Raw genomic sequence first — 20484 nt, forward strand, 5'->3', positions numbered from 1 at the left:
GCTAGTAAGTTATTTTTATCATGTTTTTACTACAGATAATTCTTGTGATTTAGAAAATATTTTAGTATATCCTTCTATAAGGTTTTCTAAGACTGCCTGACAATAAGAAAATAACCTTAAGCATATTACTTTAAAGAAAATATTATTGAGATAAATTTTTAATGTAATAAATTATAAACTCATACAATTATATAATTAATTTGATGTTAAGAAATTACTTTGAAATTTTTGTTTCCATGTGTGCTAAAGATGTATTTTTTCCAGGTTTGAAATTTTTTTTGAAATTTTTATCACAGGTATATACATAAGTCCAAATTCATCAAAATGTATACATGAAATATGTGCAACTTTTGTATATTAAAAACCATTAAATTTGAAAAAAAAAATAAGCCACTGTTTTGACACAGGTTAGATGGTCCATCATTTAAAAATCCAAGTTATGGATCATTTGGTCCTTTTGTGATACTGGTAGTAGAATGACTATATTATTTTCCAGTGACTACTATAATATATTACCATCAACTGTGTAGCTTAAAACAATAGCACTGTATTATCTGAAAGATCTGGATGACAGAAGTCTAAATCAAGGTCTTGGCATGGTCACAATTCCTCAAGAGGTTCTAGGGGAGAATAATTTATTCTCCTCTTCCAGCTTCTGGTGATTGTCAGCATTCTTTGCATTGTAGCTGGACCACCCCAATCTCTGCCTCTGTGTTCACAGTGCTGCCTCCTCTTATGTCTATCAAGTAACACTCTGCCCCACTCTTACAAGAACAGTATATTCAATTTAGGGCTCACTAGACAATCCAAGATAATCTTTCTATTTCAAGTTCCTTAACTTAAGGATCTCTGCAAAGAAACTTATTCTATATACAGTCGTGTTTAGTTTAATGATGAGTAGTCTGGACAAAGAAACTCCAGTTGGATATTGGGATGAAGATCACCAGTAAAAGAAGGAAGTTTGGGAGCACTATCAACAATAAAAAGGACCTTGAAAGGTATGTTATTCATTAAACTGTAATTCTCCATTGTGCTGGCATAGCAATTCAGGAAGGCATCTTGAAAAAGAAGCCAGGTAATTCACGTCTTATTGCTCCTGCAGTACACTGGCATTGTGTGCTCACTGATATGCTTGAAGGCCCTGGGGTGGTCACTGTGCCAGATCACAAAGGGTTTCATGTTGTCGCTTGCAACAAACATTGACCCCCCAGAAAGTTTGTTATCCTGTCCTTAAAAGCCTTGAAACCTGGCATTGGCTTGGCTTCCTTATAAATGAAAGTCCTTTCAGCCATCCATTTCTAGAATAGGGAGGTTTCATCCCAACTGAATATTTGCTCTGGCAAGTAATTTTCCTCCACTATCAGCTGCTCTAGTTTACAAAAATCAGCACTCGCAAACTCACCACTCACTTTCATATTATGTAATAAATAGCAATGATTGAATCATTTAAACCACCCAGAGCTAACATTAAATTCAATAACACAGTCAGTTCCAACCATTTCTTTAGATATTGCAAACAAACTTTTTGCTTTGTCCGTGACTGGCACGGTGCTGAAAAAGATACACTTCTCTGTGTGGTCTTCAATCCAGATCAAGTTTCTTGTCTGGTAAGGATCTTCCTTGAATTTCTCTTAGTCATGCTGTCTTCACTAAAGCTTGGCTTTCCATCACTTTGTTCTTGTTCTTCAAGGTCACAGCTATGGTGGAATGGGACATGCTTGACTGGTGAACAATAATCATAACTGATTTTCCAATTTTGTAGCCCTTCATCATTTTTAATTTTGTTTTGGTCAATAACTTGACATGGTCTCTTATTGGAAACATTAACAGTAGATTTTGCATGCTTAGGAGCCATAATGAGCAAAACAACATGAGATTAAATCAACCAAAAGAGAAAATGATGTAATCAAGAGACTGGTAAACAGGGTATGTATGAGGTTGCTGTGAGAGTAGTATGGCTTATTGTTTTACAGAATTTTTTTTTTGTAATTGTATGTGCTATACTATTATATTAAACTAGAAGCCCAGTGTGTGAAATCGTGCAGCCCCGCCCACCCGTATGGTCCAAATGTGCTCGCAGCCTCACCCACCCTTGTGTGCCCTGCCCACCTGCACGCACAGCCCCACCCACCCATGTCGGTCTTTGGTTGTTACAGCGTTAGGGCAACAGGCCTTTTACAATATAGATAACTGGGAGAACAGTAGGTTTGTTTACATCAGCATCAATAACAACACAAAGTAATGCATAGTAATAAGTTAGTATGATGGCTATTATATCACCAGGCAATAGAAAATTTTCAGCTCCATTGTAATTTTATGCAACCACTGTCATATGTGTGGTCCAGCATGGACCAAAATGTTGGTATAAGACGCCTGACTGTATTATTTTATTATAATGACTCCTAAAATCATCTTTGTCTTTATCGTTAATTCCTAACTGTAATTTTACTCCCAGTGCTTCATCCCAGTAAAAGTTGTCCTCTATCCCCCATATTTTCCTCTATTTTTTAAAATGATTATAGCTGAGGCTTGCCTAACTAAGGAAGGTAATGATATATAAAACAAGAATTACTGGAAAACTTATAGCATCATGTAAGACTGCATCGAAATAGGCAGCAGCCTTCCATTTTAGAAAAGAAATCACAGAGGAATTACCAATGAAGGGCTTCAACTCGGAGGGAAGTCCTCATGGAAAAGAACATGTAGTATTTAAGGAGTGCTGGGAGATAAAAGTTTCAAGAAACAACAACTGGTCACAGGAATAAACTAGATATACAAGCTAAGAAGAAGTTGGGAACAAGATATATTATCCCTGAATGGCTCCTAAGAATTTCTAAAAGGTATTTCAGTGCGTGGCCACCCTAAAGTTTTCCTTTGTGCATCCAGGTGCCAGCACAAACAGTGAATAAGGAGGGCTCCGCTCAACTCCCCTTTATTCTGTAGCATTAAAAATATGTACTCTCACTGGATGTCATTCAACCAACAAGCCAAATAGACTACTAAGGATAATATGCTAAATACTTTAAATTTATCAACTAATGTGAAATATAAGATAAGAAATTGTATAGTTTACTGTGGTATTTAACATAATGTTGACATTTGCTATCAGAATAAAGAAACTCCACACTTAATCAACATCTGTATTTATATGGTTACCCTAACTTTTCACTTTACAATGAAAGATTACATTTACTTCCTTAAATTCCTAAAATAAGACCAGAAATAGCATTGAGAGCTACTTACCTTTATATTCGAAGCTATTTTAGCACCATCACAAGGCAATATTCATTGTCCCGTGGCAGGAAGAATATCTCCCCTTTCTCTTTCAAAATGACAATAAAAAATTGATGGGTTTTCACTATTTTTGTTCACTGACATTGGCTAATAATTAACTCTGCAGGAAATATTAAATTTTAATTTGAATGTCGTTGTAAAACACCAGGATCTGTCTCAGCATGATGAAATATCATAAAGGTTTAAGTTGTTTTGGTAAGGTGGCCACCTGTTCAATGTTAAAAATGTACACAGTCTCTCCAGCTTCACATATTTTATATTGATATATTGTTTCATAGTCATTATGTTAACATGGATCCAAACAATCCCTCTTTAAGAGGTCTGCTGAACACATATAGTCACCTCTGGGATGTAATTAACACTTAACATACAAAACAACCCCAGAAAAAAGCATACCACAATTAACTACATGCCTCATATTAAACTTTTGAAAGATATTCTGTGAATTTATTTTACCTAACAGTTGCCATAAAGACAATATGGGTAGTTGAAAAGTTTGGGTAGGACTTTAAGTAATGATGGAAGCAATTATCTATACTAATAAAAGCTTAGGTGGCCCTTGCTCCCGCACGCAGTGCCCTCACGTCATCACAAGGTGGCCACTCCAATGTCTTCGCAAGATGGCTGCCTCCACCCCACTTCATCAGAAGATGACCACCACAAGATGGCCAACAAGACAGGGCAGTTGGGGGCTATCAGGTCAGCAGGGAGGGCTGTTGGGGTGACCGGGCTGGCAAGGGATGCCAATTGGGGGTGAACAGGCCAGCAGGGGAGTGGTTAGGCATCAATCAGGCCGCAGGGGAGCAGTTAGGAGTCAATCAGGCCACAGGGGAGTGGTTAGGGGGCAATCAGGCTGGCAGGCAAAAGTGGTTAGGGGTAATCAGGCAGGCAGGCAGGTGAGTGGTTAGGAGCCAGCAGTCCTGGATTGTAAAAGGGGTGTCCCCCGAGGGGTCCCAGATTGGAGAGGATGCATGCTGGGCTGAGGGACACCACCACCCTCCCACCTCACCCACCCCCGTGCTCCAGGCCTCTAGTATTATATAAGAAGAATCATATCTAAAATCGGATGTATTTCTTACAATTAAAGATTTCATGTATTTAATTGAACTAGAAGAAAAAGGTTATAACCACAAACTCATTTTTATCCTGTTTATTTAGAAATAAAAAGCTGTCATTGCAAGTAGCATTCTAGTTCAAAGTGAAAGGAGTGTTTGGGGTAAAATAGACAGGTTTAGGGAGTTTTCGGAATTAGGGGGCCCATGGAGGAGGAGGGCATAGTTGGTTGGGGTCTTGGAGATGCCAAAAGCCATACATTCACAGAGAGAAATAAAAGATGTCACACAGGGAGAGGAAGACATCCATTCACAAAATAGAAAACATCACAGGGTATGAGGAAATAAATTTTCACATAAGATAGAGAAATGCTGACAAATTGGAGAAAGAAGAAAATGGATTTTCACAGGAGATAGAGGAGTCTACAACTGAAGGGGGAGAACAAGGCAGACAACACAACACGAGGGTTTTAAGCTTTGAAGTTAATATCCTACCAATTGGAAGGCAGCACCAAGAAACAAAGAACTGCAGCCTTTATCAACCTTAGGAAAAGGAGCTTATTGGGTTACCCCCTTTAGAGCCCCCTCCCCACATGGAAGTCTGTACTTGTTTCTAATAAATTCCCCCCCTTTTCATCTACCACCTTTTGTCCGTGGCTTCATTTTTCTAATGCACCTGGACAAGAACCCAGGAAAGAAACCACCCAGCACCCTACTCAGGAAAGACCACCCAACTCAAAAGGTACACCTTTTTCTAATGACAGACCTTTTAATATTTAATGTGATTAAAAATTTCTTATGTATAAACTATGCATAGAAGACCATGGGACAATATTTTTTTTTTAATGGGAGACAAATCCTTTGTTCTCAAGGAGCTTATAATTTAGAGGAGGCTTTATCTTCATGGATATAAAATATTATTTCACAACATTTATTTTGAAAACATACCTACTTCCAAAGATTCCACTTCTGGGAATATATCTGAAGCAACCTGAAGCATTCCCATGTTCATTGCAGCATTATTTATAATAGGCAAGATCTGAAAGAAGTCCAAACGTCCATCAGTAGATGAGTGGATTAAAAAGCTGTGGTACATGCACACAATGGAATACTATTTGACTGTAAAAAAAGAAGGAAATCTTACCCTTTGCAGCAGCATGGATGGACCTGGAAAGTATTAAGCTAAGTGAAATAAACCAGTCAGAGAAAGACAGGAACCATATGGTTTACTCATATGTGGAATCTATTAAACAAAATGAATTATCCTGCAAAATAGAGACAGACTCATATACAGAGAAAAGGCTGACAGCTGGGGTGGGGGTGGAAGTATTGAGGAAAAAGAACAAAACAAAACAAAAAACTCATGGACAGAAACAACAGGGTGGTGATTGCTGGGGAGAGGGAACTGGAGGAGCGAGAGGAGGGTATAGAAGGAGAAAAGGTGATATATAGAGGAGACTTGACTGGTGTGGTGAACACACAATACAGTGTATAGATGATGTGTTGTAGAATTGTACACCTGAAACTTTGTTTTAAAAAAAGACTTCAAAAATAATTTTTATTTTATAGGGTGTGAGCTATGCTAAGAAGTGCTGAGTAGAGTTTGATGATGAGACCGAGGAGAATCTCCTAGGATTAGGGAAAGGATAATAGAAGGACACAGAAGTACAAGTTGCTATGAGGTCACCTACCCAGGGTAAGTTTCCCAAGCAATAAAGTGATGGAAACTTTTAAGAAATAATTATTATAATGTAAAAATATAATAATAATGATAATAATAATAATGATGATGATGTTAAAAAATGATACAACAGGCCCCCAAATAGAATCACTTGTGCTAGGCACACATCATCAAAAGACATATGTAATGCCTAACTGAGGTTTCAGCCTTTCCCAGAAATGGAACCTTAACCAGACTGTCTGAAATTTTCGGATCAGCGTCAGTGAGGTAAGGTGCTTGATAGACCCCTGACTTCCCCTAGTGGAAGGTGTTCTTGCCTGAAACAATCCACTCTTTGCTAAGTAACCTCTTTTGCCTTTAAAAGCCTTTTTTTTCCTACAGCTCCTTGGAGCCCTTTTCTATTTGCTACATGGAATGCTTCCCAATTCATGAATCATTAAATAAACCAATTAGATATTCAAATTTACGCAGTTAAATTTGTTTTTAACAGTAATAAAGATTGCAACAACTAAAATTGCTTAAGCACATACTCTTTATGAAGTGATTCTGCAAGTACTTTGTAGGTATAAAAGAAAAAAATATTCCAACACTGTTAAAAATAGTAAGTAAGGCAGACTTTATTCAGGGAGACTATTACAATGGAGTTTCGTAGTACAGGAGAGAGATTGAACTCAAATCTGAATACAATAAGGACAAGTGGAGATTTATAGCCAAGAGATAGTAAGTAGTAGGGTTGTCAGTGCACAGAAAATTACTAGGAGGAGACATTAAGGGTAAAGAGTTTCTGACTAAACCAACTTGATAGAATTTGTGCTGAAGGCAGGAAGGCTAGGGTGATAAAATATTGGATGTGGGACACAAGGAACTTGATCACATCTCAAGAGTGGGGGATTTTCACTACATTGGCATAGTAGGATTCTTGCTATAATTGGACTAAAGTGGTTTAGGACAGACCCAAAGGGCACTACTGAGTCAAATGAGGTCTCAGAGGAGCTTGCCTAATGTTTGGTCAAAGGAGAGCCTTTGTCACAGGTATCACCCATTTAAGCCTCATACCATGTAAGGTGAGCATTACTAATGGACACCATGCTTCTACTGATAAGAGAACCAGGGAAAATAAAGATAAAGTCCATTTAAGATCACATACCAAATAAGTGGCATAGCTAGGTCTCAAGTCCAAACTATATCTCCAGAGCCTACGCTCTAAACTTTCTAATCCATAGATATTTTCCCAATAAAGGGTTGTCAAGTACAAATCCATTGGAATAGGAGAGGAATATGTCACTTGCCACATTGCACAATTTTTAGGGAAAATCTGAGATTCATTTCCATATTTTTGTATATATATATGTACACATACATATATATATGCATATATACATATATATATCTGTAGTCATCAAATTATATAAATATAATAATTTTTATTATAACATTTAAAAATTACTATCTTTATAAAGCAACTTAAAAATTACAAAGTATTTATTCCATAAATATACTTTACATTTAATAGCCATTTTACTATAACCTATATATATAAAAGGCTAAGCAACTGTCCAACCATCCAACCAGTAGCTATGATATGCAATGACCACCAAGAGGCAGACACTCAACAAAAGAGTGGCCGAGCTGTGGGGTGATGCACCCTGGAACCAGAGAGGAGGGAGCCCAATTCCAGGGTGTGTCACCCGAGAACCACCCTCTCGCAATCCAGAAACCCTCAAGGGATGTCAGAGAGCCAGTTTAAGCCTGATCCCTCCAGGCCAGGCCGAGGGACTCCACCTGATGGAGGGACCCCACTCACTCCACAGATGCCCTTTGAGCCACTGTGCCACCCCAGATGCAGCCAGCCAGGGAAGGACTGCAGGAGCTTGGCTCCAGGGAGTGTCTGGCCCATCTCGCCCAGTACCCCCCAGTCCCACCCCACCAGCCACCTTCTAATTAATTTCTTTTCAATGTGCAGGAATCCATGCTTGGGGGCACTAGTTTAACAATAAAAGTGTTTCCAATTTTCCATTTCATAATATTTCAGACTTTATATCATAAACTTTTAAAATAATTATTCCCCAAGTTTAGGTTATTTCCTAATATTAGGTTAAAATAAAAATTACTGTGTCATATTTGCCCTACATTTTTTAAGAAAGGTTTGTAAAATTTACATTTTCTTTTATAGTAAACTAGAGGCCCGAGGCACAAAAATTTGTGCACGGGGGGGGGGGGGGGTCCCTCACCCCGTCCTGTGTCCTCTCTCAGTCTGGGACCCCTCAGGGGTTGACCACTTGCTGGCTTAGGCCCGCTCCCTGGGGGCATTGGGCCTAAGATGGCAATCAGACATCCCTCTGGCAGCCCGGCAGCCCTCGGGGGATGTCCACTTGCAAGTGGGGAGCAGGCCTAAACTGCAGTCGGACATCCTTAGCGCTGCTGAGGAGGCAGGAGAGGCTCCCACCACCACCGCTGTACTGGCAGCCATCATCTTGGCTTGTGGCTGAGCAGAGCTCCTCCATGTGGGAGCTCATTGACCACCAGAGGGCAGCTCCTGCACTGAGCGTCTGCTCCCTGGTGGTCAGTGTGTGTCATAGTGACCAGTCATTCCCAGTCCTTCTGCTGTTAGGGTCAGTTTGCATATTACCCTTTTACTATATAGGATAGAGGCCTGGTGCATGGGTGGGGCCGGCTGGTTTGCCCTGAAGGGTGTCCCGGATCAGGGTGGGGATTCCGCTTGGGTGCCTGGCCAGTCTGGATGAGGGGCTGATGGCTGTTTGCAGCTGGTCACACCACCTTCAGGATGGAGGTCCCCACTGGGGTGCCTGGCCAGTCTGGGTGAGGGGCTGAGGGCCGTTTTCAGGCTGGCGGGTGACTGAAGCTCCCAACCTCTCCTTTTTTTCTTTTTCTTTTATTTTTATACTGGGATTTATTTACCTTCTATGGCTGTCACTGGAGCTGAGAGCCAGCTTTAGCTCCGAGGCTCGGCTCCAGCTCTGAGACCGCAGCTGCTGAAAGCAGGCATCTGGGTTTGTTTGGCTTCTATAATTGAAACACTGTTGCAGCTCCAGCTCTGAGTGCCCAGCTGGCTGAAAGCAGGTTTCTGGGTTTGTTTAGCCTCTATAATTGCAACATTGTTTCTTAGACTGGAGCTCAGACCTGGGCTGCAGCAGGCAGGGAACCTTGGCTTCCTCCATCACTGGAGCAAGCAAGCCTCCTGTTCGCTTCAGCTGCCTGGCTGCTGGCTGCCATCTTGGTTGGCAGTTAATTTGCATATTGCCCTGATTAGCCAATGGGAAGCATGTTGGAGGTACTGTTAATTACCATGTTTGTCTATTATTAGTTAGGATGGCAAGGCCTATTTATTTGAATACTATATTTTTAACCATCATAATTACTTCTAAATGTTTGATTTAAATGGCAATATATTACATATTTATTGTTGATTTTTATTTATTCTATTTGGCATTGGGACATGTGTCTGCATTTCTGTTCTCTATTTTATTATTCTATATCCCTTTTTCTGTGAATTGTTAGTATTTTTGCCCATTTTGAAATTGAGATCTTATTTTATGTTCACATTTACTGAAAGTGTCCTGTGTTCTAGGCACTTTGGATACAATAACAGTGTTTCTATATGTGAAGGAGAATTCTACATGAATGAAAGATGAGTACTGGGATTGGTGAGAGCAAAGAGAGAGGCATCTATCCTAACTCTTAAAGACCTCCAGAGAAAAAAGTGATTCTTATACTGCTTGGAGAAAGACTGGAACTCAGTTATGAGTTGAGGTTGTTTTTTGTATTTAATTTAGGTAATAGCATCTTTAAAATCTCAGAAGAGCAGGAGTACAGTGATTCCAAATGGTTGTGTATGGTGGAAGCAAAGTGAAAGTGTAGCCGTAGACTGTGATGATGAGGATCTGGAGATAAGCAGAGACCATTTCATGAAAGGCTGACTACCCTATCTGAAACTGCTCATACCCATGCTTATCTAACCAATTTTCATTCTATTTCTATTTTAAATGTTGTAGTTATTTAAAATACTTTCTCAGTGTGTTTGCTTCTGTTCATAATGTAGTGAGCAAATATACATTTTCTCCTTTGTAATCAAAACTGTCCACCTTTCCTCTACCATTTCTACTCTTTTTCTATATTAGTTTTAAAAAGTAAATGGATAAGACCATCCTGTACTAATTACACTTATTTATTTCTTAATTAACTCATTGTATTTGATAAGAAATTAATTTGCAAGGTAAACTACATATTTGACGCACAGAATAGCAATGGTTGTATTTATTTTAGTAATTATATGTGACCATATCTAGAATAGTAATTTCAAGAAATATGCATTGTTCTCAGCAGTATCTCACTAATTTTCCAGAAGCTATTAAAAATGCAATTTTCACAGGCGGTTTAGAAAACACATACAAACTGGAAGGGCTGTGTGCTAGAATTATGGCCCAGTTGGTGTTACAGTCAGCCTCTCCACAAGCTGAACCAGCTGCATTGTGTGGGAGTCTGGAGGGCTTCCACAGCATTTGGCCATTTAAAGCTGTGTGTGCTGCCACCAATCCTCATTATAATAAATGTACCTGATGGTACAATACTTTCATCTTGGTCCAAGTTGTCTTTGACACAAAGCATAAAAAATAATTGGTAGGTCATTTCAGACAATCATCCCCTTACATTATTTGCTGTTAGAGATTATTCCAATACTTACCAGGGAATTTCAAAAGCATATTTCTAAATCTAAATACTGTGAAGCACAAAATACAGTTACTTTATTTTAAGTGAAAGTATTTTTTTCTAAATAAACCCTATACTTTCAATTAAATCATTCAGCAATACAGTTTTATTCATTTTTAATACTTATCAGTGGCATCTGGTGCCACTACATTAGAAAGGGTAGGTGATATTCTTATTTATGACCATCCTTGTTTTTAACACTTTGAATTTCCAATACAAAGAGAAAGGAAATGGAAAGACACATTTATTGACTATCACCACCTATAATAATAATGTTGAGTGTTTTGGACTCTATTGTAAGCATTTTATGCATATTAGCTCATTTAATGTCATAGAAACTCCAAGAAATATATGTTATTACTATTTTTGCTTTATATAAGAAAATTGTGGCATGGGGATATTATGTAACTGTTCCAAACGCTAGGTTTCTAACAGTCAGAATAAGGACTCAAATCCAGCATGTGATTCTTAACTCTTATAATACATGAAAAAAACACACGCTAGGTATGACACACACAAAGTTATTTAGTTCTTACAACAATAGCATAAAATAACTAGTTATTCTGTCTGACAGACGAAGCAACTAAGACTTGTAGTGATTTAATAAGATGGTAGGTTGAACGCAAATAGTTGATTGCAGAGCAGGAACCAATCTAGATTGAATCTAATGGCTTATACCACCCAATGCTCAACTGTCCCTAAAGAAAGCTGCTCACTCCAAGAACCTATTTGAAATCAGTATGAATTTTTTCTTAAACATGTAGAGTTAGAAATCATTTTATAAATCCCCAGTTCTAAGAGCATTTTTATATTTTATTACTGTATTAAAAACTTGATCTCTGATTTTGGATACGCATCCAGATCATGGGTACTTATTATTCCACTTTTTTAAAAAAACCAACCACCTACACATAATATTAAATTGATAACAAGTTAATTAATCCTTAATAACTGTAGTTGCACTATATCATTGCCTGAATTTTATTATCTGATAAATATGGGTGTCACATTTTTAACCTGTGCCAAGTTGGTACTGAATACTGCTAAAGGTTTTATTGAGAGTTCAGAGCTAAAAGCCCTCCCAGGGTTTTCTTTTTACCCTCCCCCATTTAAAAAAAATGTTGTATTATTACTTATTCAATTGAGAGAAAAATCGAGATTAGATTAAATGATTCAGTAAATTTTTGGTTGTTGACAGATAATTTATCACTAATAAGTCAATAACCCCCAAAACAATCTTAAAATTTTAGAATCAGAGGTTCTAGTCAAACTCATTTTAAGATTCCCATTGTTGATACCTGGGTTAACTTCTTTATGAAATTAAGATGTACAATAATTTTCAAAACACCAATCCCACAAATAAATTAAATATTAAATCTATAACTTTTGAAATCAATAAACATACAGAATATCTCTAAATATTTGAGTTTGTATCCTCAAGAAAATATTCCTGTTTTAAAATATAAAAACAAAAGATAATGTCTCAGTCTTTAGAAATAGAATGATGGTTTCTTAATATCCATAAATATCAAGTAAGAATTCAAATGTATCTACTTCATAAATTCATTTTGACTATTGATTTGTTGGAAATTTTATCCAATAAGGCTCTTAGTCTCTTAAGTCTCTTCTAATGTGTAGGTGTCCCCAGCTCTTTTTTGTTCTAGAAATTTATGTGGTAAAGAAGGCAAGACAGCCCTAACTGTTTTGGCACAGTGGATAGAGTGTCGGCCTGCGGACTGAAGGGTCCCAGGTTGAATTCTGGTCAAGGGGATATACCTTGGTTGTGGGCACATCCCCAGTAGGGGGTGTGCAGGAGGTAGCTGATCAATGTTTCTCTCTCACTGATATTTCTAACTCTCTATCCCTCTCCATTCTTCTCTATAAAAAATGAATAAAATATATATTTTTAAAAAAGAAGGCAGGACATCTGTTGAATAGTATTCTCCACATACTGTATTCTGCTAATTGCTTTCCCATGGTGTGGCTTACCATGATCCTCTCTGTTTCTTGTTTCTTTTAAAAATTTTGAACAGAACGCTTGATCAGATTCACAGTTGAATTATTGGCATGACTAATTCTAAGGTAACTGTGTGTACTTCTATTGTGCCACATCCAATTTGTATAATACTCGTTTGTCTCACTCATGGTACTTTTAAGATTGATCTGTGTTTTCAGGTGTTGTCATCCTAATTCATTGAATAATTATAGTCTGTTACCTCATTTGGACAGGTTGACTGTGGACAGATACTGACAAACTCTAGATGTTGCTTGCACTGAATGGTAATGGGCCCAGAGATGGCAGTCTTCACACATTGTGCACTGGATGATAACACATGAAGAAATCACCATCTCAGATGTTTTACAGTCCCGGGTTAACTCTGATTTTTAAAAATTCTTTACATCTATCTATTCTAAAAGTTATTCACTCCATAGATAATTTGTTTCAGTCATGGATCATTTTTATTGTTGATGTTCATCTTTTTATATCAAAATATCCTTTAGGCTGGTAGGTTATTTGTGTGTGTGTGTGTGTGTGTATGTGTGTGTGTGTGTCTGTGTATGTATGTATATATCCTATCTAATAATAGACAAACATGGTAATTAACCATACCTCTGACATGCTTCCCATTGGCTAATCAGGGCAATATGCAAATTAACTGCCAACCAAGATGGCAGCCAGCAGCCAGGCAGCTGAAGCGAACAGAAGGCTTCCTTGCTCCAGAGATGGAGGAAGCCAAGGTTCCCTGCCTGCTGCTGCCTGCCTCTGAGCTGCAACTCTAAGCAACTATGTTGCAATTATAGAAGATAAATAAACCCTAGAAACCTGCTTTCAGCCAGCCGGGCGCTCAGAGCTGGAGCTGCAACAGTGTTTCAATTATAGAAGCCAAACAAACCCAGATACCTGCTTTCAGCAGCCGAGGTCTCAGAGCTGGAGCTGAGCCTCAGAGCTAAAGCTGGCTCTCAGCTCCAGTGACAGCCATAGAAGGTAAATAAATCGCAGAATAAAAAAAAAGAAGAAAAGGAGAGGTTGGGAGCTTCAGTCACCCGCCAGCCTGAAAACGGCTCTCAGCCCCTCACCCAGACTGGACAGGCACCCCAGTGGGGACGCCCACCCTGAAGGGGGTGTGACCAGCTACAAACAGCCATCATCCCCTCACCCAGACTGGCCAGGCACCCCAGTGGGCACCCCCACCCTGAAGCAACAAGATGGCAGCTAATTTGCATACTGAAGGTGGGCGACAGCAGGCAAGGCTGTCCACGGTCCAGGACTGGATCTGTGACCCTGCCAGGTGGGGGGCAGTGCTTGAGGCTGTCTGCGGTCCGGACCTGGATCAGTGACTTGGCGGGCGGGGGGCACCACGGAGGCTGTCTGTTGTCCCGAACCCAGATCTGTGACTCTGCCATGTAGGGGGCAGCACTTGAGGCTGTCCATGGTCCCGTGACCCGGATCCATGACCCTTCCTATTGGGGCGGCAGCTTGCACAGGGGCAGATGGGCCGTGGTTAGGCAGGGCAGGATGCCTGGCTTCCGCCCAGCTCCAGTCACTCTGGGCAGGTTAGCAGCGCAGAGAGCCTCTGGACAGGGGAGGCAAGCCGGCAGAGGGTGGCCTGTACTCCCCACATGGCGATGGTGACAGCTGTGAGTGCACCAAGTGGAGCCTGCAGGCTGAGCTGAAGTAGCACCTGCAGGCTATCAGTGCCCAGGTGTGGCTGCGCAAGATCCGCCTCCTGGCCCAGAAGGTGCAGGATCGCAGGGACAGCCTCCATGGTGGGCCAGACTGACGTCCTCCTGGCTGCACCATGGGGGTTTGCGGATCTGCAAAGTCAGAGGCCTCTGGTGTGCACATTCCCCCCTGGCATGCGAACATCCCCCAGCACACTGTCACCCTCGGCGCCTGCAACAGTTGCAAACCAAGGCGTGCACAAGTTCTCCCCGCCTCTCAACCACACTTCCATCAACCCAGCATGCCTAACACCCTCACAGGATGTGCACACATCCCCTCTGATGCGCTCACGTCCTTTGGAGAGTGTCTGTGTGTTCTGGGTGCTGAGGGTGGGCGCCTGTGACATGACAGTGAGAGGATGGAGTGGTGATGCCATTTCCATGGTGGCCAGCGCAGCTATGAGATCACCTCTAGGGGGTTAATGCAGGTGCTGAGGCAGGAGCAGGTGCAGACAGACACACCTGGTGGGCACGGGTGGCCCTTGCTGAGGTGCCTTCGGTCAGCGTTCAAGATCAAGAACCCAGAGGCAGAGAGGAATTCCGTCCTCTCAGTGAAACAGTGGGATAGTCGGGGCGACTGTAGAGGAGGAATGTGCACTTTGGGTGCCAGCACCCATGAGCGAAGGCTGCCCTGACTGAGCCTCGCTTGCTTGGGGCCTAGCGCACTCCTGCCGGGCAGCAGGTGACAGGACGTGCTTTTCCGAATTAATGAGAGAAAACGTTGATTCTCCTGCTGCCCATGAAGGTGGAAAGTGAAGTGGGGAGGCATGTGGGGAGTGAGCGAGGTTCCCTGTCTGGGGGTTCCAAATCTGCTGTTGGTTTCTTTCACCGCTGACTAGAGATAGACAGGGTGTTCCCCCAAAATGTATACACACTTTGAATACCTACTAATTCCAATGGTTTTAAGCATAAGAAAGAAACAACAATGGAGCTGTTATCTGTTAAAAGTGTGGGCACAAACAGGTAGTTGGACATTCCCTGAGGGGTCTCAGATTGGAGAGGGTGAAGGCCAGACTGAGGGGCCCTCCCCCCCACCCACACCAGTGCATGAATTTCTTGCACTGGGCTACTAGTATATATATATATATATATATATATATATATATATATATATATATATAATACTATATATATCAACACTAATAAAAGAGAAAAATGGTAATTGGCGTACGAGCTACCCTTTTCATTGGCTAATCAGGGCTATATGCAAATTAACTGCCAACTAAGATTGACAGTTAACTGCCAACAAGATGGCGGTTAATTTTCATATGTAGGCACAATGCAGGGAGGCGAAAGGGAAAGCAGGAAGAAGCCCCCTGCCACTGACAGTGATCGGAAACCCAGGGGGGAGCTAAGAGCTGGGGGGCAGGGCAAAGGCGGCCCTGGGGCCGCCTTTGCCCTGCCCCCAAGCCATGATCGGAGAATCAGGTGCCTTTTCCTCCCTGGCCAGTGTTAGCAGGAAGTAGGGGTGGAGCCAGCGATGGGAGCTGGGCACGGTCGAAGCTGGCAGTCCCAGGAGCTAGGGGTCCCTTGCCTGGGCCTAAAGCGAAGCCCAAGATCGCGGGGCCGCTACAGCTGTGGGTCCCCGCTGCCCGGGCCGGACGCCTAGGCCAGAGGCGTCAGGCCTGGGCAAGGGGCCGATCCTGTGATTGGAGGGTGATGGGGGTCAATGCCTGAGGGCTCCCAGTATGTGAGAGGGGGCAGGCTGGGCTGAGGGACACTCCCCCACACACACACCCAGTGCACGAATTTCATGCACTGGGCCCCTAGTATAGATAGATAGATAGATAGATAGATAGATAGATAGATAGATTGTATTAATCAGGGGTCTCCAGAGAAATGTAACCAAAATGATACCTAGAGAGTTATATAGAAATAGATTTATTATGTTGGCTTGGCTCATGTGATTACTGAGGCTGAGAAGATCCACAATCTTCTCTCGTACACATTTCAGTATTTTTTTTATGCTTAAAATTAGTTAAAAAGTGTTTATTAGTCCAACATATATTTAATAAATACCTTCTAAATTCCAAAACTTCTATTTAACATGAGGATAGATAGTGAAAATCTCCTTCCCTAAAAAAAACAAAACTAAACAAAAAAACCACTTATTTGTCAACCCATTTGTGTATTTTTCTATTTCCTAAAAGTCTCGTTCACTTAAATAGTGATTTAGGTTGTTTTCCTGAGCAGAGCAGGATGCAAGGGTGGTTTCTTTCCCAGGTCTTTGTCCAGATGGATTGGAATAATGAAGCCATGGACAAAAAGGTGGTCGATAAAAAGGGTGGAAATTTATTGGAAGCAAATACAAACTCCCACATAAGAAAGGGGGCCCCAAGGGGGTAACCCACTAAGCCCCTTAGTCTAAGGTTTATAAAGGCTGCCGTTCGTTGTCTCCTCATGCTCCCTTCTAACTGGACCCCTTCCCCACTTTGACCCTATGCTCTTCTAATGGGTCACTCTTTTTGCAGAATATCAGCTTCAAAGCCCAAACCCCACGTGGTGCCCCCCTCCCTCACTCCCCCTTATCTTGTAACATTTCTTTATCTCCTGTGAAAATCTGTTTTCCTCTTTCTGCCATTTGCTGACATTTCTCTATTTTTTGTGAAAGTTTGTTTCCTTTTTCCCCATACTCTGTGGCTTTTCCTTATCTTCTGTGAATGTATGCCTTCCTTTCCCCTTATCCTGTGTCACCTTTGTCATTCTCTGTGGATGTATGTCTTCTGGTGGCTCCTCACCTATGCACTCCTCCTGCGTGGGCCTTCTTTATTCCTAAAACTCCCTAAACCTGCCTATTTTTATCCTTAAAATTTCTTTCAATAACATTCACATGTTTTACATTTATAAGCAATTAACATATAAGTAGATTGATCTCAGGCAGTTCAAATTACCTCTACAATCTTATTTTCTAAAGGGTTCTAAAGAAAATAAAGACTAAGGATAATTTTGTTGTTTTATTACAAAGGCGAGCAGCATATTACCACATTTACAGTTAAAAGCATGGAAAATTTTAGTCTGACTAAATCTGGAAAACACAGTAACATTTTTTAAGTGGCATATATTTATCAAGCATTAATGTATAAAATAAGTATTTGATAATAATATTAAAATTCACTCTGAAAATAAAATAATTACTTTGTTCTGTGATTTATTTGAAAAGGTAAAGATCATAAATTTCTTTGAGATTGCTGAAAAATCCTATATAATAAAAGCATAGTATGCAAATTGTCCCCTTGTATGAGAGGTCATCCATGAGTTTGACCAGGTGGCAGTATCAGCCGGGGGAAGGGAGAGAGGCCCTGGCCGGCAGTGGTGGCATCAGTGGGGGCGGCAGGCGACGGGGGGAAAGGAGGGAGTACCCAGCCCAAGCTGGCAGCTGCTAGGGATCCTATCAGTGCATGAATTCCATGCACTGATCCTCTAGTATAAGAAGGATCCTCTAGTATAAGAATATAAGAAGAGTGATAAATTGCCTTATTTTTGTTATTATCTCTGGAAGATATTAATGTAAAGGGGCTCTATAATAAATCTAGTAGTGATTTAATAACTAGGGTGATTTTATCACAGGGTGATTTTATCATAAATTCCCTAACTGAGCAGGTCAAGGTGAGTAGTCAGAGTCTCGGAAGGTTTATATTTGCCTGAAGCAAGTCCTATCCACTGTTTTTATGCATCTAGATTATATACTTTAGTAAATCTCTTTTTCACACCTCTAGGACACAGAGGCATAACCACCCTCTGGGGAGCACATAACCTTGTTAACTATCATGTAAACTTCTTTACTTCCTAACTTAATTCCAAATGCATACAAGAAATTGCAAAACTGTCATTCTCTGGAGCATGTTCTTAGTCTGTTGAGATCTTGCTTCCAGGCATGTCTTCTGTTTAACTCATATAAACTCCACTATCTATACTAATAATAGAGGAATATGCAAATTGTCCAGGACGCCATCATGTAACAACCAATCAGGATGGGGGCAGGCCCACGGCAGAGAGCTCTCAGCATGCCTGCACCGGGGGGTCCAAAGGGCACAGAGAGGAAGGGAGAGAAGATATGCAGTTAGGGGGATCAGGCCAGGAGGGGAGCAGTTAGGGGCATCAGGCAGGCAGGCAGGTGAGTGGTTAGGAGCCAGTGGTTCCAGATTGCAAGAGGGATCCCCGATTGGAGAGGGTGCAAGCCAGGCCGAAGGACCCCCTTTCCCCTTGTGCACAAATTTCATGCACTGGGCCTCTAGTACTCTTATAAATATTGTCTGTAGGTTTGGACATCCCTGCATTGACAAATGAGATTGAAAACTTAAAGCAACATAAGTTATGTTGTATTACCCTAGTAACTGAATAAAATTGACTGGAAAAGAAAATGCAATTGTTGACCCTGCCCCAAATCTGAATCTACATAAAGGCTGACACCACTCTAAGTATTATCATAATCAGGCATTAAGGTGAGAAGCAAAATGAATATAAAAAATAAATCACTGATTGATTAATGTGAAAAAGAACCACTTGAGTTTTACTATGCTTGTTCATAACTAAGGAGGCTGGCTAGCAAATCATATGCTTCATGCCATACTATTGAAACATAAGACCTAGTGACCTGATCTTGAGACAATGTAAAAGAAAAGCATTATTCTAAACACATTTTTTAATTTCACCTCGTGTCACATCAAGCCCTGACAGTAGTCAGAAGAAACACATGTTTCTTCCCAAATTGTGTATGTAATTAACATTTATTGGAAGATAACATATAAAATTTTGCATGTGTCACATCAAATATAACTGATGACTATTGAGTATTTAAAATTGTACCACTGCTGTGATACTCTTAGACTAAAGATCATGAGTCAGTTTATTATTGATACAGTAACTCAATCATACTTTAGTTTTCAAGTGCAATACTTTTCCATGGACTGCTTCCATAGATTTCTCAGTAAGAAAAAAAATACATGAAATATATAAACTATATGATGCATGTAGCCTACATGATAATGGTTATGACAAAATTTATCAGCCAAAACTTGAACTGAGGCAAAGCTTTGCACATTGCCCTTTAAAAAATTTGATTTTTATGTTAAAAAATAAAATAAAAACCAACAAAATGTAATTTTAAGTCCCACTATTGGTATATCATTGGAAAGCACAATAAGTCTGGGGACCAGAGAACAAAGAAGGCTCAGGGTACAGAGAGAAAAGAGCACAGAATTATCAAAATCAAAGAGAGAAACAGAATGGCGATGTGGAGTGGGAGGGAAGAGGACAGGAGAAAAGGGGAAAGAGAGAAATAGATGGAAGAAGAGAGGGAGAGAAAGAGAGAGAGAGAGAGAGAGAGAGAGAGAGAGAGAGAGAGAGAGACATTCCTTGGAATAAAGTAGGATTGATGTCTAGCATCCCACGTGTTTAAATAAACATATAAGTGTTTCATGGAATCCAAGATGGTTGCAGAGTAGGTCAGAACTGCACTCAACTTCTCCCAGGACTAAACTGGAATTATCACTAAATTATTGAAAAATCATCTTGAATAACTTGAAGACTAGCTGAAGGTAGGAAGGGCAGAGCCCATGGGTGTAGGCTGAGTTTCTGTAGAGGTATCTCAACAGTGGGGGTTTCACCCTGAGAAGTGTGGGGTCTAAATCCCATCTGACTCTACACCGCAGAGCACCAGTGCTGAGAAGAGGTGCCACATAACATCTAGCTGAGAAAATCAGTGGGGTTTCCCTTCATCAAGGAGAGATGCTATGTCCATTAGAGTAACAGTCACCCTCTTAAATGCCTTATGACCCAGTGATTCCACTTCTGGGAATATATCTAAGGAAATCTGAAACATTAATTTAAAAGAATATATGCATCTCTATGTTCATTGCAGTGTTATTTACAATAGCCAAGATTTGAAAGTAGCCCAAATGTCTATCATTGGATTAAAAAAAAAAAAAAGCTGTGATATATTTACACAATGGACTACTAATCTCTATAAAAGGACATCTTACCATTTGTGATAGCATGGTTGGACCT

The sequence above is a fragment of the Myotis daubentonii genome, chromosome 2 (genome assembly GCF_963259705.1).
Source record: "Myotis daubentonii chromosome 2, mMyoDau2.1, whole genome shotgun sequence".
NCBI lineage: Eukaryota > Metazoa > Chordata > Mammalia > Chiroptera > Vespertilionidae > Myotis > Myotis daubentonii.